The sequence below is a fragment of the Pan troglodytes genome, chromosome 23 (assembly GCF_028858775.2).
Source record: "Pan troglodytes isolate AG18354 chromosome 23, NHGRI_mPanTro3-v2.0_pri, whole genome shotgun sequence".
In the NCBI taxonomy this organism is placed as follows: Eukaryota; Metazoa; Chordata; class Mammalia; order Primates; family Hominidae; genus Pan; species Pan troglodytes.
This window is the reverse complement of record NC_086016.1, coordinates 23,185,190-23,209,333: the sequence shown is the minus strand read 5'-3', so window position 1 is coordinate 23,209,333 and position 24,144 is coordinate 23,185,190. Positions and strand designations below refer to the sequence as shown.

Below are 24,144 nucleotides of genomic sequence, written 5' to 3'. Positions count from 1 at the left end.
GTTTTATGAGAGTGTTGGTTAATTCTTATTTTCATCAACATTTAGTATTATCAGTCGTTTTGATTTTGCCATTACAGTGGCTAAAATGTGAAATCAAATGAAATTGTATCTTGAGATTTTAACTTGCATTTTCCTGACTGTTAGTGATGTTGACCATTGTTTAATATACCCACTGGCTATTTGTATGTCTTGCTTTGCAAACTGTCTGTTCAAGTTTTTCTACTTTTTAATTGGCCTGTTTGCCTCTGTATTGTTAACTTGTAAAAGTTCTTTATATGAGATGAATTATTTGACAAATGCATGTATTACATATATTTCCCCAAGTCTGTGGCTTGCATATTCATGTTTATAGTGTCTTTTGATAACCTTTAATTTTCACTGAAGTTTAACCTATAAATGTCTTTATGTAGGGTTAGAGCTTTCTGTGTCCTTACAAGAAAGTTCTACCTGTTCCAAGGTTAGAAAGAAGTACCCATTTGTTTTCCGTATGGAGTGAGAATGGGATGCAAATATTTATATTTTGTTATTCAAGCAGCATTTGGTACAAAAATTCTTCTTCCCTCTTTGAATTCCCTTGTCAACTTCTGAGTTCACTTTTTCCTCATGCACATTATTGGTAAGCATTTTGTGTAAAATAAACTGCCTTTATCAGAAGTGTACAATTTTTTCAGATATCTTTCCATAATCCTCTAGATTTGAAAGGTGATTTTTGGTTCTCTTGCTGACACGTTATAATTATAGCTCCCTTCTGCTGCCATGTGATTTGCAATCCTTTTTAATCTTTCCATTTAAGACTTTTCTTACTCCTATATGAAAACTATAATTGTGGCCAGGCATGGTGGCTCACACCTGTAATCCCAGCACTTTGGGAGGCCGAGGTGGGTGGATCATCTGAGGTCAGGAGTTCGAGACCAGCCTGGGCAACATGGTGAAACCCTGTCTCTACTAAAAATACGAAAATAAGCTGGGCGTGGTGTGTGTGCCTGTAGTCCCAGCTACTCCGGAGGCTGAGGCAGGAGAATCGCTTAAAGCCAGGAGGTGGAGGTTGCAGTGAGTCAAGATCACGCCCCTGCACTCAGGCCTGGGCGACAGAGCAAGATTCTGTCTCAAAAAAAAAAAAAAAAAATCCTATAATTGCTTTAGTCATGCATATATTGAAACACTGTGTACAATAATTAGGCAATTGAATTTTTGTATTTTTCTAAAATTCAAAAGGAGAAAAGCTAATCTACTTTGTAATGATATAGATTCACTAAGACACTTGTTTCTGTCTTTAGGATAGAGCATTCATACTAACAGTGTGAGTAGTATGGATAAACCAGCATATATATTTTTTATTATGTTGAATTTCAATATCCAGCCGAATTCTGTCTAGTTGCATTACTTACAACATTGTGTTACAGTTTGAAATCAAGAAGAAACTTGTGAATGACTTTTCTACAATTTCTCTGTAAAACATAGATTTGTCAGATAACATAGTACCTTATGTGGTAATTAAAGAAATTGTTACAATGAGAACACATGGACACAGAGAGGGGAACATCACACACCATGGCATGTCAGGGGGTTGGGGGCAAGGGGAGGGAGAGCATTAGGGCACATACCTAATGCATACCGGGCTTGAAACCTAGATGATGGGTTGATAGGTGCAGCAAACCACCATGGCACATGTATACCTATGTAACAAACCTGCACATTCTGCACATGTATCCCAGGAGTTAAAGTAAAATTTAAAAAGAAATTGTTACATAAATGTTTTAGTGGCTTTAATTTTTAATTAAATTGTGTTAACTTTTTAGGACACGAAAAATTAAAATATGAAAAGTAAAATTTTACTATATGCACGGAAAAATCTCATTTACTTCTGTGAGGCAGGAAGTCTTATACTCTGAGTGGGGAAATATAAATGGCACCTAATTCCTGCATTTGATTATTACCGTTTTTGGCTGTTGCCACAATAGGTTTATCTTTTTACACATCAAAAAAAGGAAATTATGAGGAATCATATATCTGAAGGGGAGTGTTATCTGACAATAGCAGAAACTAACACTACAGAGGGGCAAAACATACAAGACCCAATACCCCCAAAAAAACTGGGCAAAAAAAACCTGAATAACAGACATTTCTGAAAAGAAGGTATGATATTGATTAAAAGGTAAAAAAGGTGTTTCTCAACATCACTGGTCATCACAAAACTGTAAATAAAGACCACACTCAGATACTATCTAACGCTAAGTAAAATGAATAATACCAAAACAGAAATAATTTAAAAATAAAAGTTCAGGGTGCTGTTAGATATAGAGATCCTCTTATACACTATTGGGAGAAATTTCAATGATGAAACGCACTGAGAAAACCACTTGGAGCATCGTCAGAAATTAAAAATGCAAGAACTGTTTCATCTAGTAATTCTAACCGTGGTTATGCGCTTAAAGAAAATGAGATCGGTCTGTTGAAGCAACAGCTGCCTTCTGAGGTTTAGTGACCTACTACTCACTAACAATGAGTAACCAAGGTATGAAATCAACCTACCTGTCCACCAACCAATGAAAGGATGAAGGGACTTCAGTATACAGACATGATGAAATATGCCTCATGCATAAAAATTCATGACAACATGTCATTTGCAAAAACACAGATGAACCTGGAAGACATTACATTAAATGAAATCGACTAGGTAGAGAAAGGCAAACACTACGTGATCTCACTTATATGGAATCCAGAAAACTTTACCTTCAAGCAGAAGGTACAGTAGCGGTTTCCTGAGGAGAGGGGAAGGAGGGGGATAGGAGGGGGATGGGAGGGATCGGTTATGGAAACAAAGTTACAGTGAGTTTGGAGAAACACATTTTGGTTTTCTATGCCACAGCTGGGTAACTCTGGTTAACACAATATTGTATTTTTCAAAAAACTAGAAGGGAGCAATTTGAATGTACTCACAACAAAGAAATAATACCTGAATGAGGGAATAGTTATGATGAGTACCCTGATTTGATCATTACTCAAAATATACACGTATCAAAATGTCCCCAAAGAAAAAAACATGTCCCAGCATAACCTCTAATTGTGTATGTTATTATACATGGCAAAAATTTAAGAAATATGAATATAAAATGCTAATATTCACATAGAACCACTAATGGCCCTGAACCTCTAAGGAATCCTGAGAAATACAAACAAAGTTGGGGGACTCACAATCCCTGATAGCAAATTACATTGCAAAGCTGTAGGTAGCCAATATACATGGTCCTGTGATGTGCTACTGTGCTCTCCAGCCTGGGTGAGAGAATGAGACTCTGTCTCAAAAAAAAAAAAGAAAAGAAAGGGAATCATGTAAGCGATAACTCAATAACTGGTTGTTATCAAACATATACACAGAAAAAAAATACAATGTAGCAAAATGCATATCCAAACCAATACAAAGAACTTGAGTAGACATCTCTGCAAAGATGACACAAAATTGACCAACATGTAAGAGAAACGGTCCTCAACGTCTCTCATCAGAAAAAAAATGTACCTCAAAACCACATTCAGATGCCATTTCACTTTTATTGAAATAAATGTTACTAAAAAGTGTTTTTTTAATTTTTTGAGACAGGGACTCAGACTTTGTCACCCAGGCTGAAGTGCAGTGTCGTGATCCCAGCTCACTGCAGCTTTGACCTCCCTAGCTCAAGTGATCATCCCACTTCAGCCTCTCAAGTATCTGGGACTACAGGTGCACACCACCATGCCTCATCCTCCCAAAGTGCTGGGATTACAGGCATGAGCCACTGTTCCTGGCCACAAAATTTTAAAAAGAATGCTGGTATGGATTTGGAGAAAAGGGAACTCTTATACCCTGTTGATGGGAAGATAAATTAGTACATATTCTATGGTAAAAAGTTGGAAGTTGCCATTTTCAAAAAACTGAAAATACAATTACCAGAAGGTCAATGTGGGCAGATTGCTTGAGCTCAGGAGTTCGAGACCAGCCTGGGCAACATGGCAAAACCCTGTCTCTGCAAAAAATTTAAAAACTTAGTCAGGCATGGTGGTGTGTGCCTGTGGTCTCAGCTACCATAGACTGAGGTGGGAGGGCTGCTTGGGCTGTGGAGGTAGAGGCCACAGTGAGCTGTGATTGCACCACTGCACTCCAGCCTGGGTGACAGAAGAAACCCCGTCTCAAAGAAAATGACAGAAAATGCAAATACTGTAAGATCTAGCAATCCCACTACTGGGTATAACTCCAGAGCAAATGAAATCGGCACCAGAGATCAGAAAGACACAATGGGGACAGGAGAGTTTCTTCATGAAATTATTTTGAGGAAACTGATATCCATATGCAAAAAAGAAAAGAAAAGAAAAGAAAGAAATAGAACCCTTCTGTTACACGATACACAAAAATCAACTCAAAATGGATTAAAGATTTCAACACAAAACCTGAAACCACAAAACATTATAAAATTCCTGTAAGAAAAGATAGGGGGAGCTTACTTTCAGGACGACTTGAATCCATGCTCATCAGTTGGAAAGAGTTTCAAAAAGAAAAAGAGGAATACACAAGGGGTAAAAACCTCATGGAGAATGGAATGGTTTGTGAATGATTTTTTTAAATTGGGGACCAAAATCACAAGCAAGGAAAGCAAGAACAACCATGTGAGGCTACAAGAAACTGAAAAGCTTCTGTGCCACAACGGAAAAAATGAGCCCAAAGTTTGGACGAAAGTTTTGAGGAATCATATATCTGCTAAGGGGTTCTTACCGAAAATATACAACACATTAACAGTACTAAATAGCAATTTAAAACAACAACAAAAAATAATCCACCCCAAACTGGGCAGAGGCCCAGAACAGATATTTCTGCAAAGAGGACATAGACACATAGATACATAGACACAGTAACAGTCTGATCTCTCTTTCTTTTCCCTACAGGCCTGGAAACAGGAACTGAGACATGCCAGGAAATCTAAGATGTATTTTTTCTGTGTCTCTCATTCTTTTTTCTCCTCTATGAGCACCACTTCCCTTCGTTAACTAGTTTCCTGTTCACAGGAAAAATAATGGTGTCAACAGCTCCTCTAAATACTCAAGCTGGGTCAGTAGGATCCCTTCTCTTAAACTTAATTCCAAAATCTTGAGGAAGAGCTCCATTGGTCCAGCTTGGGTTGGACCCTACCCACAGTCCAATCAACAACATCCATGAGTGGGGCCATGAGGTTTTCAGTGGCTTGGCTTAAGATGCGCTCTATCTCTAGTCCAGTCAACAGCAGCCATTGGTAGGGCCATGTTGCACAAATATAGTGGCTCCTACTATAGCTATGTGGATGCAGAAAGTAAAGGACAGTCTCCAGAAGACAGCTGGGTATGCCAAACAACAGGTGACTTGCTAAGAGCAATGAGAAATAATACCTGCCCTCAAGGAGCTTATAGTTTCACGAGGGATTCAGACCCAGAGACACACAAATACCATTCCTACTCAGAAGAGGCTACTACATTGATATGACTCAGAGACATCCACATAACCAGAGTTTGATGACAGAAGTTACCAGAAGTTGCACCAACTGCTGCCCCAAAGCCATCCTAGGACCTGATGAGCTAATTAGTCACAATTATTATTGATGACAGCACCAATCCACCTGTTTGTGTCACAAGACAGTTATTGCTGGGTGAGGTGGCTCACACCTGTAATCCCAGCATTTTGGAAGGCCAAGGTGGGAGGATCACTTGAGCCCAGGAGGTCAAGACCAGCCTGGGCAACATAATGAGAGCCCATTTCTACTAAAAATAGGAACTAAAAAATTAACCAGGCATGGCTGTGGTGTGCCTGTGCTCCCAGCCCACGAGGTCAAGGCTGCGGTGAGCCACGTTCACGTCACTGCACTCCAGCCTGGGCGACAGAGCAAGACCTTGTCTCAAAAAAAAAAAAAGGATGCTCAAAACTAATAAATTGAAACATTACAGGAGGGTATGCCATGAAAAGTGAAAGCCTCCTTCCTCCTAGTTACTATAAATATTTTGCTTGTTTTTTATTTTAAGGTATAGTCTAGACTTTTTCCATTAAAATTGAATGTTAATTTGAAAGTTTTTTTTTTTTTTTTTTTTTTTGAGACAGAGTTTCACTCTTGTCGCCCAGGCTGGAGTGCAATGGCGCGATCTCGGCTCACCACAACTCACGTCTCCTGGGTTCAAGCGATTCTCCTGCCTCAGCCTCCTGAGTAATTGGGATTACAGGCATGCACCACCACGCCCAGCTAAATTTTGTATTTTTAGTAGAGGTGGGGTTTCTCCATGCTGGTCAGGCTGGTCTCGAACTCCCGACCTCACGTGATCCACCCGCCTTGGCCTCCCAAAGTACTGGGATTACAGGCATGAGCCACCGCGCCCAGTCAGATTTTTTTAAACATTAAAAAAACTCTTATTACTCTAAAAGTCTAAGACTTTTAATGAGAAATTAATATTGAAATATGGCTATTCAAGACCATCGTGATTTTCGTCTTTGACTATTTTTCTTGTTTAGATTAATATGCCTAATACTATCGAATCATTCAAGCAGTCCCAGAATAAAACACTTAGCCATGGCATTTTATTCCCTACCTGCACAGTTGAGCCTTTTGTATTCATGTTTTATTATTTTTTTAAACGATATTCCCAAATGAGGAGTAGTCTGTAGTCTGTGGTCTTAACTTTTGTATATTACCCTTGGAATACTGTAGTATCAGAGTTATGATCAAGTTTTAGGAAAAACTATAAAGCGTCCAGTCTTGTGTTCAAGAATATGTTACAGGGTCAGGCACGGTGGCTCACACCTGTAATCCCAGCACATTGGGAGGCTGAGGCGGGTGGATCACGAGGTCAGGGGATCGAGACCAACCTGGCTAACACAGTGAAACCCCATCTCTGCTAAAAAATACAAAAAAATTAGCTGGGCGTGGTGGCGTGCGCCTGAAGTCCCAGCTACTCTGGAGGCTGAGGCAGGAGAATCGCTGGAACCCGGGAGGCGGAGGTTGCAGTGAGCCAAGATCACACCACTGCACTCCAGCTTGGCGACAGAGCGAGACTCCGTCTCAAAAAAAAAAAAAAAAAAATTGGCTGGGCGTGGTGGCGGGTGCCTGTAATCCCAGCTACTCGGGAGGCTGAGGCAGGAGAATCGCTTGAACCTGGTAGGTGGAGGTTGCAGTGAGCCAAGATCTCGCCGTTGCACTCCAGCCTTGGAAACAGGAGAGAAACTCCGTCTCAAATAAATAAATAAATAAGTTTGGCATGGAGAATTTTAATTGTTTCTCATTTTTCCTGAAGTGTTCTCGAGCACCCCATTTGAAAGAAAGACTTAGGTAAACATTTCAACAGTAAGACAACGACAAGAATCACAATGGACTTTTTTTTGGGGCAGGGGACAGAGTCTCGCTCTGTCACCCAGGCTGGAGTGCAGTGGCACAATCTCGGCTTACTGCAGCCTCTGCCTCCCAGGCTCAAGCAATCTTCACGCCTCAGCCTCCGAAGTAGCTGGGACTACAGGTATGTGCTACCATGACTGACTTATTTTTTTTATTTTTAGTAGAGACGAGATTTTGCCATGTTGGCCAGGCTGGTCTTGAACTCCTGGCCTCAAGTAATTTGCCTGTCTCAGCCTCTTGAGCCCGGGAGGCGGAGCTTGCAGTAAGCCAAGATCGCACCACTGCACTCCAGCCTGGCCAACAGAGCAAGACTCCGTTTCAAAAAAAAATTCTACCCCAGTATTCCATGTCACACCCTCAACTGTCCTCTATTTAGATATTATTGAAATAGTAGATGATATCATGTATGAAAATGTCATTGTTCCTTTTTGGGGGTGTCTTGAATTTTTCATTTGTTGATTTTTTATTTCTGTAATCAGTATTAATGAAAGTGATAGCAATTAGTAATAAAGTTTCAAATACATTAAAAAGTAGAGTCTAGAAAAATGAACCCCAAGTTCCAACAATTACCAACTCATAATCAGTCATATTTCACTCTTATCCCTTTTCCCAAAAAGGATTATTTTGGAAATGCCAGACATCTGTTATCTCATTTTTAAATATTTCAGTATATCTCAAGAAGATAAGGGCTTTCTTTAAAAACATAGCCATAGTAATATGACATTGAAAAAATAAATAACAGTAATTTTTCAAAATCATCAAATATGCAGTGTTTGTTTAAATTTCTTCATTTAAAAAGTTGACTTGTTTTGGGTGGGCGCAGTGGCTCATGCCTGTAGTCCCAGCACTTTGGGAGGCCGAGGCGGGTGGATCACGAGGTCGGGAGCTCGAGACCAGCCTGGCCAACGTGGTAAAGCCCCATCTCTACTAAAAATACAAAAATTACCCAGGCGTGGTGGTGGGTGCCTATAATTCCAGCTGCCCAGGAGGATGAAGGAGAAGAATCGCTTGAGCCCAGGAGGCAGAGGTTGCAGTGAGCCGAGGTCACACTATTGCACTCCAGCCTAGGCAACAGAGCAAGACTTCGTCTCAAAAAAAAAAAAAAAAAAGTTGACTTGTTTCATAGAAGCCAAAACAAAGTCTGCACCTGGCATTTGGATAGCACACTTCATAAATCTCTTTTAATCTATAGGCTCTTTCTCCCTCCTTTTTTCCTATTTGCAATTTGTTTGTGGAAGAAACAGAGCATTTGTCCTGTCTTGCTCAAACATTTTAACTGGCTTCTAGTGTTTTTCTAGCTGGACAAAGTTGGAAGTTGACAAATCGTTTCTGTGCTATTGGTCCAGTATGCTTTGTGGGAAAAAACGATTTAGGGATTGATGTAAAACATAGGTATGTGAGGACTAAACTCTTATTTTTTATTTTTATTTTTTGAGATGAAGTCTTGCTCTGTTGCACAGGCTGGAGGGCAGTGGCGCGATCTCAGCTCACTGCAAGCTCCACCTCTCGGGTTCACGCCATTCTCCTGCCTCAGCCTCCTGAGTAACTGGGACTACAGGCGCCCGCTGCCACGCCAGGCTAATTTTTTTGTATTTTTAGTAGAGACGGGGTTTCACCGTGTTAGCCAGGATGGTCTCAATCTCCTGACCTCGTGATCCGCCCACCTCGGCCTCCCAAAGTTCTGGGATTACATGCGTGAGCCACCGCAATATATACATATATATGTTGGGATTACAGGCGTGAGCCACCACACCCAGCCTGTTTTCCTTCTTATATTCATGTCTGGCCACTGGGGCTGCAATCCAGCATTTCTTTAGCCTCAGTTGTCTGGTATTGGATTAGGTTCTAGAAGGTTCATATAACTATTAATAGCAATAGTTTTTTTCCTTCCAGAGACATATTTATTCCTCATACAAAAATACAGAACTAGTCAGTAAATAAGGAAAAATCTTGAAAGAATTTTGGATAAGAGATTTCCCATAAAAATGTTTACTTTTAACCTTTTTTCTTTTGTTGTTGTTGTTCAATGAATGAGTTATTTTTAAACCACTATCAGTTTGTTAGCATGTTACAATTAATGAAAGAAGTTCCAATGCAAAATATTTTAATAGGTTGTCAAATATACAGTTATTCGAATTATCTATCACTTATAAAAATCGGTACATCACATTATTCTATAAAATAAAAACACAAATCACACATTGACAACAACCCCTGCAGCCCAAGAATACCCTGCCAAGAGTACAAATTACAAACACATTTTTTAAAACTCTGATATGGGCCCAGCACTTCGGGAGGCCGAGGTGGGCAGATCACGAGTTCAGGAGATCGGGACCATCCTAGCTAACACGGTGAAACCCCGTCTCCACTAAAAATATAAAAAATTAGCCGGTGGTGGTGGCGGGTGCCTGTAGTCCCAGCTACTTGGGAGGCTGAGGCAGGAGAATGGTGTGAACCCAGGAGGCGGAGCTTGCAGTGAGCCCAGATTGCACCACTGTACTCCGGCGAGACTCTGTCTCAAAAAATAAAATAAAATAAAATATTTTAAAAAATAAAACCCTGATATGGTTTGGCTCTATCCTCACCCACATCTCATCTCCAGTTGTAATCCATATAATCCCCATGTGTTGAGAGCGGGACCTGGTGGGAGGTGATTAGATTATAGGGGTGTTTCCCCCATACTGTTCTCATAATAGTGAGTGAGTGCTCACAAGATCTGATGATTTTATAAGGGGCTCTTCTCCCTTAGCTCATTCATTCTCTCTCGTCTGCCACCATGTAAGATGTGCCTCTTCTTCCACCATGACTGTAAGTTTCCTAAGGCCTCCCCAGCCTTGTGGAACTGTGAGTCAATTAAATTGCTTTTCTTTATAAATTACCCAGTCTGGGGTCTTTATAGCAATGTGAAAACTAATACAAACCCTAAAGACAAATGCATTTAAACCAAAGTAACTGTGACTAGACTAAATGCATTCATTCATCAAGTACAATAGAAAAATTTAGCACTGCTGCTTATAGTCACTAATAACACAACTTTAGGTGCAATTTCACATGCTTTCATAAATCTTCCAGTACAGTTCCCACAGTAAAGAGACATGGTGCACGCCATTTTCATTTATTTGTAGGTGCATCACACACCATACTTAAGACTATTTCACTTCACAAACTGTTTATATATATCATAACTGAACACCAGGTTAAAAAATTAACCTCAATGATGACAAAGCTTAAAAATGAAAGAAAATTCCTGAAAACATATGCCGATTTAATTGCCTAAATACTATTTCCACTTAGAAGCTGTTAGAATAAGTAATGAGAATTGAAATATTAACTCAAAAAAAGATAGAGGCTCCAAACTGTCCTAAAATATTAACACATTTTTAAAGTAATAATATAATCACTCCATAAATCAAAAGTAACTTCCTATTCTTTGCCAAATTTAAAACACCAGTGATTTGAAGAGAAGACTGGGGCCTAAAATCGTGCTAAATTGTAAAATACAGGAAAGAGTGTGCAGCTAATTAGCTTGTGAATATGTAATATAATCGCTTTCACAGGATTGTTGTGTTAAATGCTACTTTTTTTATTTATGTATGTATGTATTTATTATTTATTTGAGACGGAGTCTCACTCTGTTGCCCAGGCTAGAGTGCAGTGGCACGATCTCGGCTCACTGCAACCTCTGCCTCCTGAGTTCAAGTGATTCTCCTACCTCAGCCTCCTGAGTAGCTGGGACTACAGGTGCCTGCCACCACACCCAGCTAACTTTTGTATTTTTGGCAGAGACTGAGTTTCACCATGTTGGCCAGGCTGGTCTCGAACTCCTGACCTCAAGTGATCTGCCCACCTCAGTCTCCTGGGATTACAGGGAGCCACCACACCCAGTCGTGTTAAACACTACTTTAAATGGATAGTCTAGGCCAGGCACGGTGGCTCAAGCCTGCAATCCCAGCACTTTGGGAGGCCGAGGCGGGTGGATCACGAGGTCAGGAGATGGAGACCATCCTGGCTAACACGTTGAAACCCCCTCTCTACTAAAAATACAAAAAAAAAAAAAAAAAAAAAAATTGCCCGGGCGTGCTGGCGGGAGCCTGTGGTCCCAGCTACTCAGGAGGCTAAGGCAGGAGAATGTCGTGAACCCAGGAGGTGGAGCTTGCAGTGAGCCGAGATTGCAGCACTGCACTCCAGCCTGGGTGACAGAGTGAGAAATAAATAAATGAACAGTCTAAATAAACATACCTTTACCAGCAAGGAAAGTGAAAATTAAGGCTTTTTTACACTATCTTCAGCTATTAATACTACCCAAACTTAAAAGTCAAATAGAGGTTACAAACCTGCAAAATATTACTTCTAACATCTCTAACATATTGTTAGTTGCTTCCTCTCAACTCCATACTTACGTTATATAGATGCGCATTTTTCTATATCTCTACCTTAATTAAGCCCCCATCCCACCCCAACTAGACAGAATGCCAAAAATGGTTAGGGCCTTATCTGATTGGTTCACAACTGTATACTGGGAAGCTAAAAAATGCTTGGCACATGCTATAAATTAAATAAATATTTTTGAATGAACTAAGAACCCTGGCCTTCAAAGGCAACCCAAATTGTTTTCCCAAAGCATTAATAGATCATTGTTACCTCTTTAACCAGATTGACTATTATTATTATTATTATTTTGAGACAGAGTCTCACTCTGTTGCCCAGGCTGGAGTGCAGTGGCACGATCTCGGCTCACTGCAATCTCTGACTCCTGGGTTCAAGTGATTCTCCTGCCTCAGCCTCTCAAGTAGCATGTAATCACAGGCACACGCCACCACACCTGGCTAATTTTTGTATTTTTAGTAGAGAGGGGGTTTTGCCACGTTGGCCAGGCTGGTCTCAAACCCCTGACCTTAGGTGATGTGCCTGCCCTGGCCTCCGAAAGTGCTGGGATCACAGGCATGAGCCACTGCGCCTGGCCAGATTGACAATTATTAAGAAGAAATTGATGCCTTGTAGGCTATGAAAACATCATAGGATGTAATAGAAAGGATAACTGAGGCCAGGTGCAGTGACTCATGCCTGTAATCCCAGCACTTTGGGAGGCTGACGCAGGCTGGTTGCTTGAGCACAGAGCCTGGGTAACAATGGTGAAACCCTATCTCTACAAAAAAATTACAAAAATTATCCCAGCATGGTAACCCACGCGCCTGTGGTCCCAGCTAGTTGGGAGTCTGAGGTGGGAGGACTGCTTGAAACCAGGAGGGAGAGGTTGCAGTAAGCCAAGATCGCATGCCATTGAAATCCAGCCTGGGTGACAGAGCGGAACTCTGTCTTAGAAAAAAAAAAAAAAATCAATGAATGTAAATACTTTATTAAACTATTATACAATTTAAATTTTTATTAGAGAAATGTATTATTCACATCCACAACTTCTTTTTTTTATTTTTTGAGATGGAGTCTTGCTCTGTCACCCAGGCTAGAGTGCAGTGGCACGATCTCAGTTCACTGCAACCTCCGCCTCCTGGGTTCAACCGATTCTCCTGCCTCAGCCTCCAGAGTAGCTAGGATTACAGGTGCCCGCCACTGCGACTGGCTAATTTTTGTATTTTTTGTAGAAATGGGGTTTCACCATCTTGGCCAGGCTAGTCTTGAACTCATGACCTTGTGATCCACCTGCCTCTGCCTCCCAAAGCACAACTTCTTAAAGTCCTTTTTAAATGAGTATATTCCATAATAAATATGCTAAAATTATTACTTATGTTTCATAGGGGAAAAAAAACTACGAGAATCCTATTAACCCAAGCTATATCCTTATTATGCTTATTTCTTAAACATTTGCATGTTCAGATATGCTTGGTGAATACTGATCATTCATACCAATAGTGGTAAATTTCAGCATAATCTTTTTTTTTTTTTTTTTTGAGATGGAGTCTTGCTCTGTCACCCAGGCTAGAGTGCAATGGCATGATCTCGGCTCACTGCAACCTCCGCCTCCTGGGTTCAAGCGATTCTCTTGCCTCAGCCTCTTGAGTAACTGGGACTACAGGCGCCCGCCACCACACCAGGTTAATTTTTAAAATATTTTTAGTAGAGACGGGGTTTCACCATGTTGGTCAGGCTGGTCTCGAACTCCTGACCTCGTGATCCGCCCACCTCAGCCTCCCAAAGTGCTGGGATTAGAGGCACAGCTCACTGCAACCTGAAACTCCTGGGCTCACGTGATCTTCCTGCCTCAGCCTCCCAAGTAGCTGCAATGCAATGGCATGATCATGGCTCACTGCAGCCTCAATCTGGGCTGAAGTGATCCTCCCACCTCAGCCTCCTTAGTAGCTGAGACTACAAGTGCATGCCGTCATGCCCAGCTAATTGTGTGTGTGTGTGTGTGTGTGTGTGTGTGTGTAGAGATGAGGTGTTGCTGTGTTCCCTAGGCTGGTCTCAAACTCCTAGGCTCAAGCGATCCTCCCGCCTCAGCCTCCCAAAATGCTAGGATTGCAGACATGAGTCACTGTGTCTGACTAGCAATTCCCATGTTTTATAGAAACACCATTCTCATGCAGCCCACAGCGGCCAGCTTCAGAGCCAAGTGAAGTTGAACGTGGCCCCCGTGGCCGTCTTCCAGATGCTCAAGTCGATGTGTGCCGGGCAGAGGATGGCGAGCGAGCCCCAGGACTCTGCGGCTGTGTCTCTGCACACGACGAGCGTGCCCGAAGTCAGAGCCGGGCCCGTTGTCCCTGCCCCAGTGGTCGGGGGGCGGGGTGGAGAGGGGCAGGCGCAGCACAGCGGCAGCATGGCCCGGAGTGACCACGCCTGTCTGTCGGTCTCAGCCCAGCAGCTGCAGGGCCCATCCGTGGGCTCTGCTCCCTGGCTTCGCTGTTATCCTTAGGAGGCATGTCCAGGCCAGGTGGACGCAGAGTGCGTGCCCCACGGTGCTCCAGGTGGGCTAGGGCTCCTCCTCCTCAGCCTCTCCCCACCTCTTCACTCATGCCTCCATTCCACAAAGTCAGGAATCAAGACGACTTTGGGCTAGGCGCAGGGGCTCATGCCTCTAATCCAAGCACTTTGGGAGGCCAAGGGGGGAAGGTCGTTTGAGGCCATGAGTTTGAGACCAGTCTGGATGACAGAGTGAGACCCTGTCTGTAAAAAAAAAAAAAAAAAAAAAAGATTTTTTTTTTTTTGAAACGGAGTCTCGCTTTGTCGCCAGGCTGGAGTGCAGTGGTGCTATCTCGGCTCACTGCAACCTCCGCCTCCCGAGTTCAAGTGATTCTCCTGCCTCAGCCTCCCAAGTAGCTGGGACTACAGGCATGCGCCACCAAGCCCAGCTAATTTTTTTGTACTTTTAGCAGCGACGGGGTTTCATGATGTTGGCCAGGATGGTCTCGATATCTTGACCTCATGATCTGCTCACCTCGGCCTCCCAAAGTGCTGGGATTACAGGTGTGAGCCACCACACCCAGCACCCCCAAAAATATTTTTAAAAGACAGTTTTGGGCCAGGAGCAGTGGCTCACACCTGTAATCCCAGTACTTTGGGAGGCTGAGGCAGGCGTATCATTTCAAGTCAAGAGTTTGAGACTGGCCTGGCCAAAATGGTAAAACCCTATCTTTACTAAAAATACAAAAATTAGCTGGGTGTGGTGGCACACGCCTATAATCCCAGCTACTCTGGAGGCTGAGGCAAGAGAATCAGTTGAATCCAGGAGGCGGAGGTTGCAGTGAGCTAAGATCACACCATTACACTCCAGCCTGGGTGACAGTGAGACTCCTCTCGAAAAAAAACAACAGCACAGTTTTGATCCTGTCTTGTGGCATTACAGCCTCCAGGAAAGTGCCGAGGGAGCAGGGCAGGCAGAAGTCTTCCTGCCACCCCCTGCCTGTACCCCACTTGGGCCCAGGTCCTATGCAGGGGCTTGGCCAGCCCTGGCCAGCTTCCCTCTGAGGATTGCAGGACAGGAGTCAGAGGCAGAACTCCCAGGGTACAGAGGCCTGCGGGGCCTGAAGGGCCTCCTCTCTCCAGCATGGTGACTGGGGCTGAGCAGATGCTGAGGCTGAGAGTGTGTCATGGTGGAGCCTCAGTCCCTGCTTTCCTCCCCACATGTTGCTTCTGCTCCTGATGGCTCCCTCTGAAATGCAGCAAAACCTCCCAGGCCACTGGAAGGAGGCCCAGAGCTGGCTCCCCACCTGGAAGCATGAGGACACCCACACAGGCATCCTGAGAAGGGGCGGAGAGCCGGCTGCCCCCATGGGGGCAGGGCCTGGGCACCCAGTCCCCCTGCCCTGAGAGGCCCCAGGCACCTGCGCAGAGGCCTCACTGACCCCGCACTCTGTCTGCTCTCTTTGCATCTCTCTCTGACCTCCAGAGGCCTCCTTTCTCTCTGCCAGGAACAATAACCCCACTGCGAACCCCTCTTTTCCTTGGGCCCTTGGCCTGCGGCCTCTCCGGTTCTGCCCCACAGCCTGGCTGCCACACACTCACCTTTCTCTCCAGCCCCTACCCCACCCCATTCCCTCCGCCTCTCTTGCTGCCTGTTCTTTCTCAGGTCGTGGTTATTGGCTTATCTCTGGTGGTTGGTGCTCTCCCTTGTTTCCATGGAAAGTGCCCGGCCCCAGGAGGCAGGAAAACCTGTAAGCTGCAAGGGCAGGACCATGTAGGCCAACGCTGCCCTGTGGCTTAGCGACAGGGCACGATTTCTGGCTCTGTTTATTAGAGACATGGTATGGCCCACAGTTGGGCTGGCATCTGGGGACAGGATCAACATCCCACACCCCAGAGGCGAACTGTGGTGAGTGAGACTTGTGGCCTGTAAAGAATTCCACCCACCCCAAGGGAGGACAGCAGGCTGAGGGGTGATGTGCTGTGCTGGAGAGCACAGCCCCAGGCGTGACAAACACCTCGCCTCTTAGAAGCTGTCCCCTACCCGGACAGGAAGTCTGGAGGCTGAAACAGAGGCTCCCACCTTCTCCGAGCCTCCTGGGCAGCACCACACAGATGCCGTGTGCTGGTCCCGTGGCCACACTCCAGCACTCAGCCCCTTTGCCCGCCTCACTCCTGAGTTGGGGCCACCTTCCAGGTGTCACCAGGTGTGATGAAACCAGGGGCCCAGAGCCAGGGGCCTGTGAGAGCCCAAGGGGCTCTGGTTGCACCTCCTGTACGCTCCTCCCCACAGCGCCCACCTCACTGCCAACCAGAGCTCAGGCCCAAGGGAGGGTGAGGAGGGGCTGAGGGACAGGCTGGGGTAGGGTGCACGGACTGCAGGCTGAGATGAGCAATTGAAGGGCAGGTTTCCACAGGGAGGAAGAAACTGGGAACAGAGTCCTTGTCATTCTAAGGGATGTTGCCACTCACCCAGGGATTCTAGGTGCCGGGCCCGGCTGTCAGTGCAGAGGGTGTGGCAGTGAAGTGAGATGGTCCCACTCGTTCCAATGAGAGGTGGCGAGAAAAACCGCCAGTGATGGAGGTAGGAGGAGGCTTCTGAGCAGGAGAGCAGTAAGGGTTACACAGGGCGGGACAGGAGGGGTCAGCAGGGCCCCGAAGGTGTGAGCTGGTGTGGTGGGAGGGGGTGGGCGAGGCAGAGTGCCGTCCAGGCGCTGGTGGGCCCAGGGCAGGAGGAGGGAGGTGGCAGGACATAGTCAAGATGTATTCGGGGGCCAGGCGCAGTGGCTCATGCCTGTAATCCCAGCAATTTGGGAGACCAAGGCGAGCGGATGGCCTGAGATCCAGAATTAGAGACCAGCCTCGCCAACATGGCAAAACCCCATCTCTACAAAAAAAAAAAAAATTAGCCAGGTGTTGTGGCATATGCCTATAATCCCAGCCACTCAGGAGGCTGAGGCATGAGAATCACTTGAACCTGGGAGGCAGAGGTTGCAGTGAGGTGAGATCATGCCACTGCACTCCAGCCTGGGAGACAGAGTGAGACTCCATCTCAAGAAAAAAAAAAAAAGATGTATGCGGGGGTCGTGGTGCTGGGAACACGGGCATAAAGGGGCCAGGAGGATCAGGGGTGCCATGTGGGTGAACGGGGGCTCCGAGAGAAGTGAGAGGATACCCAAAACACGAGGACTGGAGCGGCCTGGCATGCTGGGCCCCTCAGGGTCTTTGCTCTTCGAGGGCTCTGTCCTGTAGGCTGGGCGGCAGAAGGCCAGGATATGAGGGCACAGAGGCCCTGGGGGGATGCCCCGTGGGGATAGAGGGAAACCTGGGGAGAAGGTGGAGGGGAGTGGGGCAGAGGTGGGTCCACACCAGGAGTGTGCTGCGGAGTGAGAGGCAGAGCCCGCAGATGGGATACCGAGAGCTCTCTGAGGCCCGCGTGTTGCAGCATCCAAACACACGGAGCTCCAGCTGCCCCAGTAATGGCAGAATCTGGGGTGGAGAACATAAGGGGGGGTTGTCAGAGTGATCCAGCTGGTGGGCATGGAGGCCATAGATTTCACACAGGACTTGGGTGTGGAGTTCTCCAGGCCGCGGGCCAGGCCCACTCGAGCCTGCCTCTGTGAACTGCAGCAGGCGCCCCAGCCTCTCTGGATGCCTGTCCCCCAGCCATCCAGACGGCCTGCGGGGACCACCACCACCAGGCTCACTCATACCCACAGGGAGGGGAAACAGAAGACCCCAGAACAGACGGACAATGCTTGTTGTGGTGAGGGTCTGGAGTCATTGAGGGAAAACTAAATTCAGTCAAGTGGTCTCTAAGTTTAGGGAAACTACACATTTTTTAAAGTTGTCCAGAGCATGTAAGATGACATTTGGTATGTGGAAGCCATGAGTCTCACATGAGCTGTGCTGCCTGATACGGGAACCGCGAGCTACGTATGGCTGGTATGGTCACTGCACTGCGTGTGTTATGCACAGCAGGTGCCAAAGGACTGGTACAAAAGTGAATGCAGGGCGTGGTAGCTCACGGCTATAATCCCAACACTGGGAGGCAGAGGCAGGAGGATCACTTGAGGCCAGGAGTTCGAGACCAGCCTGGGCAACATAGCGAGATCCAGTGTCTACAAACAAAAGAACAGAAGTGAATGCAAGGCCAGGCACAGAGGCTCATACCTGTAATTTCAGCACTTTGGGAGGCTAAGGTGGGTGGATCACTTGAGTCCAGGAGTTTGAGACCGGCCTAGGCAATATGGTGAGATCCCATCTCTATTTAAATAAAAAGGAAAAAAAAAGTGATTGCAACATTTCATGAAAAACTTATGCACTGATTACATGTTGAAATGATAATATGTTGGATATTTTGGGTTAATTAAAATATATTATTTGAATTCTAATTCCACATTTTCTTTTACTTTAGTGGTTACCAGAAAATTTAAAATTGTGGCTGGGTGCGGTGGCTCATTCCTGTAATCCCAGCACTTTGGGAGGCTGAGGCGGGTGGATCACCTGAGATTGGAAGTTCGAGACTAGCCTTACTAACATGGCGAAACCCCATCTCTACTAAAAATACAAAATTAGCCGGGCATGGTGGCACATGCCTGTAGTCCCAGCTACTTGGGAAGGTGAAGTAGGAGAATCGCTTGAGCCTGGGAGGTGGAGGTTGCAGTGAGTAGAGATTGCACCATTGCACTCCAGCCTGGACAACAAAAGCGAAAGTCCATCTCAAAAAAAAAATTGCATGTGTGGCTCATGCCCCTGACTTGGGTTTGCTGAAGGCATGTCATGAATGTGTTGGAGCAGCACTGTCCGACAGGAGTATTAGGCGAGCCACAGACTAAAGAGCCTGCTGTGCTGCCCCTGCCCCTGCCAGTGAGACACCACTGCTGATGCCACCTGCCCTGGCTGCGGCTACTTCTCAAGCAGGGCCAGTGGTGGTTTCCTTCCCTCTCAGTTCTCTCACGTCACCTCTGCCCGTTTTCCTTCCTAACACAAATGTTGGTCAGCCCATGTTGCCGCAAGTTCGCGCTGCCACTACGAAACAAGAAAGGCCACCCTTGGGGACCAGCAGAAGGGACACATCTTCATTCCCCAACCAGCTCTGCCCAGATGGGAAATGGTGGGGAGTTGGGCTCACATAGGCCGCACCAAAGGTAAATGGCAGAGGGCGTCCCAGCTTGGTCTGGCCCACTCCGCAGCTTCAGGGATTCCCCAGATCATGAGAGGCTGACAGGCTGCTGCATTTTGAGATTTGCTTCGTTAGGGGCTCACAAAATGCCGAGTGGTCACCAGCTGGTTTCAGAGTAGCAGGAGCACTGACCTTGAAGAGAATGAGCCAGGCTGTTTTTGGTTTTGTTGTTGTTTTATTTTTGTATTTTTAAGTTTTGCTAATCTAATTTTTTTTTTTTTAGAGGTAGCCTCCCTCTGCCACCCAAGCTGGAGTGCAGTGGGGCAATCATGGCTCACTGCAGCCTTAGACTCCTGGGCTCAAGTGATCCTCCCACCTCAGCCTCCTGAGTAGCTGGGACTACAAGTGCAGGCCACCACACCCAGCTTTTGTTTGTTTTTTGGGTTTGTTTTTTTTTAGAGATAGGGTCTCACTTTTTTGCCCAGACTGGTCTCGAACTCTTGGCCTCAAGGGATCCTCCTGCCTCAGCCTCCCAAAGCACTGGGATTATAGCATGAAGTCTGTTTTAACATTCACTGGTCATTGACTATTTTTGGTGCATAGGAGGACCCTCCAGGGACCAGGCCTGGGGACATCAGTCACCCCACCCTCCCACCCCAACTTGCAGTAACACTTGGTTCAACCCCACTGTCCAACCCATCTGACTCAGTAGCCCCTCCCAAGGGAGCAGAGCTAAAAACAAAAGCTGGTTTTCCCACTGCAAGATGCTGCAGGTCGTTCTCTTCTGGGCCTCCTCGTCCTTCATAAAGTGAGGAGGCCTGAACAGGGCTCCTCACTAACCCCAAGAGCACATGATTCCTGAAGGGTTCCAGAATTGTTTTCTTAATATCCATTATGGCTTAAAGTTATGTTAAGGGTTTGTCAGCCCTGTCAGATTTAAAGGTAAGCATTATTAGTCAGGTGTGGCCACATGCTTGTAGTCCCACTACTCTGGAGGCTGAGGCAGGAGGATTGCTTGAGGCCATGAGTTCAAGGCTGCACTGAGCTGTGATTGCATCACTGCACTCCAGCTCAGGTGACAGAGCAAGACTCAGTCTCTAAAAACCAAAAAAATTTTAAAAAAATTTCAAAACCCTTACTTCCTCCTTTCTGCTTCCCTCTCATCCTTGTTTCCAGAAGGGACCGAGTCATTACTGAGGGGAAGAGAGGAAGCTCAGATGGTGCCAAGCTGAAGGGAAGCCAGCTCTGAGTCAGGCCCAGGTCTGCAGACTGCCCTGCCGTGTGCTGTGGGGAGCTGGACATTAGTCACCCTGAGAGCACGGGGACACCTAAACACTGCGGCTACAGACGCTCTGACTCTGTCTGGCCTGGCCCGCAGAGGGACTGTGGCGTCAGAGGAGGATGCTGGCCCATTGTGGGAGCTGCTGCAGGGTGGTGGGGCTCATCTGCTCATGGGAGACGGGGTCCTTCCCCCGACCAGTCAGTGGAGACTAAAATAATGGCAGTTTGTACCAAAGGAAATGCGAGGTGGCCATTCTCTGCTTTGTGCCTTTTCCACGAGTCACTGGTAGACTGAGGTGGCCAAACTTCACCCACCACATGCTTCTGGCTGCACCCCTCCTTGGTTCTGGGCAACCCTGACTCCGTCTTTCTTGAGTTGAGTGTGCCAAGCTGACAGAGTTCCAAGCGTGACACCACCATAACCTTCACCACCCACCGAGCAGCAAAGATCTCATTCTCTGAGGAAGAACTCCCCAGAAACTCTCACAAGGAGGGCCATCCTATCCCTGCAGGGATTTGGGGAGAATTTTCTTTTCAGTATTGGCGTGGAAAGGGAGCTGGAGTGGCCTCTGGAGTAGCCAAGATCCATGGCGTCTCAGACACAGGAGCCTCCACTTGTTCAAGATGACAAATGGTGAAACGGAAATGTCCTCATGGATCCCTAAAACACCTGGTTGCATCTTTTCTTCAAGAGCGCAGTTTCCAATTGCAGGCGATTTGACTAAACTTGGTAAGAGGCCAGGGAAGAACCAGGATTGAGGCTGAGTGTTCTGTTGGCTGAACCGTCATCTGGTCTCACCCCAAAAGTGGTGGCAGGAGAGCTCCCGCAAGGGACTGCCCCAGACCTTCCACTTGGGTGACTGAGAGCCAGTTGGGATGAGAGCCAGTTGGAATTCCAAAGGAAGAAGCACTTAATGTGAGGGTGGTCAGTCCAAAGCATGTGTTAGGGGAACTTCCATACACACAAGGCTGCAGTATGGCCTCACGAAGGACGGCAAGGAAGGAGGTTCTGCCTAGGCATGCTGCAGTGAGGGGGTGGAGTGTGGAGTTTATATAAGGGTGCAAGGAATTTGGCTGGGGCGGGGCCAGTTTCCACATGCTTAGCAACATGTCAGATCTTTTACTGTTTCAGGCAACAAACAACATGTTTATCAGTGTCTGGTAAGAAGCAAGGCCCCAGCTAGGGTTTGAGCCTGCAGGGGGAACATACAGCTGACCAGGTCACAGAGCAGTCAAGGCACACTCTTGGTCAGGACAAAGCTGGGGGGACAAAATGGGGGACCCAACACTGTGAGTCAAGCAGGGGACACATGCCCTGGTTAGAGCCCATGGGGCAGACTCTACCAGGCCAGAGCAAAGGAGAGCCCTGGCCAAGGTACTCCACATGGGGGGCTGTGACCCCATGGGCAAGCCTTCTACCCAAGCACATTTGTCCTCTGGAGGGTCCTCTCGGTCTTGCTGATGCTGACAACACCAAGTCCAGGGAAATCCATCCCGTTAAAATAAAGCTCTGGCCCAAGTGTGGTTGTAGATCTTTCTATCTTCACAAAAAGGAGTAAGCAAATTACAAATCGAGGGAAATCTGAACCAGTGGTCTTCATCTGGGATTCTCTGGTGGTTAGAAGGAAAGTCTCAAGCATTCAGACCACGGGAGGAACCCAGTCATGGAATCCAGTAGCTAAACTCCAGAGCGAGAGGCTTTATTGAGGGATCTGGCCAGCAGCCCGCAATGCAACGGGGCTCTCTCTTTGCTCCTAGGTGGATTGGCAGGTTGAGAAATAATAGACACACACAAGATAGTGAAAGCTGGGTCCGGGGGGTCACTGCCTTCTGGTCCCGTGGTGCCAACAATGCACTGGATATACCAGCATTTACTATTAAGTTTAGTGAGGGCGGGGGTAGGTTAGTGAGGGATTTAGGGTCATTTGATTATGAGGTGAGATGGTCACATGGGGATGAAGTAATTCTTTAACATAACATTTGTATGTAGAAGTACAGTACATTTGTATGTAGAAGTACAGTATACAAAGATAAGAATTTACAATATAGTGTGTGCATCAGTAATTTCTAACAGAGTCTTAGAACAGAAACACAGTCTTTCCATAACCTATGATTAGCAAGATATTAATCAGCAGTAACAATTGCAACAAAAGCTGGTTACAAACAATCCATGGAAACAGGACATGAAGCTAGACAACTGGTTAGACCAGAAATTCTCAGAAGGGAGTATGCCTTCACCCTAAAGAGGCCTAGAAGAGCCGTGGCAAGATGAGGGCGTTTATAGCCCTATTTTATCCATATGGACAGGCGCCCCCCATGCATCCGTTTATAGGCTCTCCACAAGGGTCGCATTCCATTCCCAGAGCTATGAATATCTGCTTTTCTGGGATAGGAATCTTGGTGATGTGAAACCTCCCTGACTGCACGTCCATTCATAGGCTCTCTGCAGGTGGAAGGACATCACGCGCTGTTGGCTCGTTCTGGCAGTCCAAGCTGGCATTGTCTTTACACAATCCTGCATGCAATTTTGTATTTACAATAATCAGGAGCATTTCATCTTTTATTCCATAGCAATAGTTTCAGGGTGTCTCCCTACAAGGCTTGACCACTGTTTGCAGAATACTCGGGTAGGTAGGAAACAATGTGAGAGCTTCCAAAATCAAAATCAGAAACCCAATTCCAGTACTTGGTGACTGGAGTGTTTCCTGCCTGTCACCATCTAAGGCAGCTCAGATGTACAGTTCAGCGTGAACACACCTGGAGGATGAAGTGGCAAGTCCCTGCTGCTGCTGCTGCTGCTTGGCGCCATCAGGGCAGACCAGGTTCCTTGTCCAGGCCAAGTATGGACCAGCCATGCTTACCCTTCCCTAAATGGACCCGTGGCCAAGGGCTTCTGGGGCATGACCTGCCTTTGGCAGTTCTGAGCCTCAGGACTCGGGACTGATACAGGGCTTTCAGCTTGAAGTGGCTTTGAGGGAAATGTGCAGACACAAATGTTGCTCAAGGAGCACACTTCAGTAGGTGCTGCAGTTATGGGGCTCGTCCATTCCTATTGGCTGTGCTTTGTGTCTCCTCAGGGAGAAACAAAGACAGCACCTCCCTCGGGAGAGTGCCAGCCCTGTTGGAATGCAGCGGCCGCAAAGGATCCAGCCAGAGGACACCCCGCCAGCCCAGCGCTACCAGGCTGCCTGAGTGGGGTGGGCCTGGAAGAAGGCAGCAGGTGCGGGGCAGCACCTAGGATGGGCCAGAGACTTGTCGCACCACTGTCCCCAGCAAAGGCTACGTGTTGTCTCCTTCAGTTGATAATAAGTCTTTCTGAGATGCAGAGGGTCCAGGTCATATGTTCTCTACTGTTTTTTGATGATATTATGGCACAAACTTAGAATGAGGTTTTTATGCAGGTCCTGGTTGTGCCACAGCTGAACTAACCAGGTCACTTCACCTTGAGTCAACTTCCTGGAGCTGACTTTGGTTCTGAGAAAAGATATCTGGATTCCCAGGTCTTTT

The 24,144-nt window shown here is 46.3% G+C and overlaps 1 pseudogene; it reads left to right on the top strand.

Moving 5' to 3' along the window:
* Positions 1-5,266: 5,266 nt before the first annotated feature.
* Positions 5,267-23,875, top strand: LOC107970323 (uncharacterized; annotated as a pseudogene).
* The last annotated feature ends 269 nt before the right edge of the window (positions 23,876-24,144 follow it).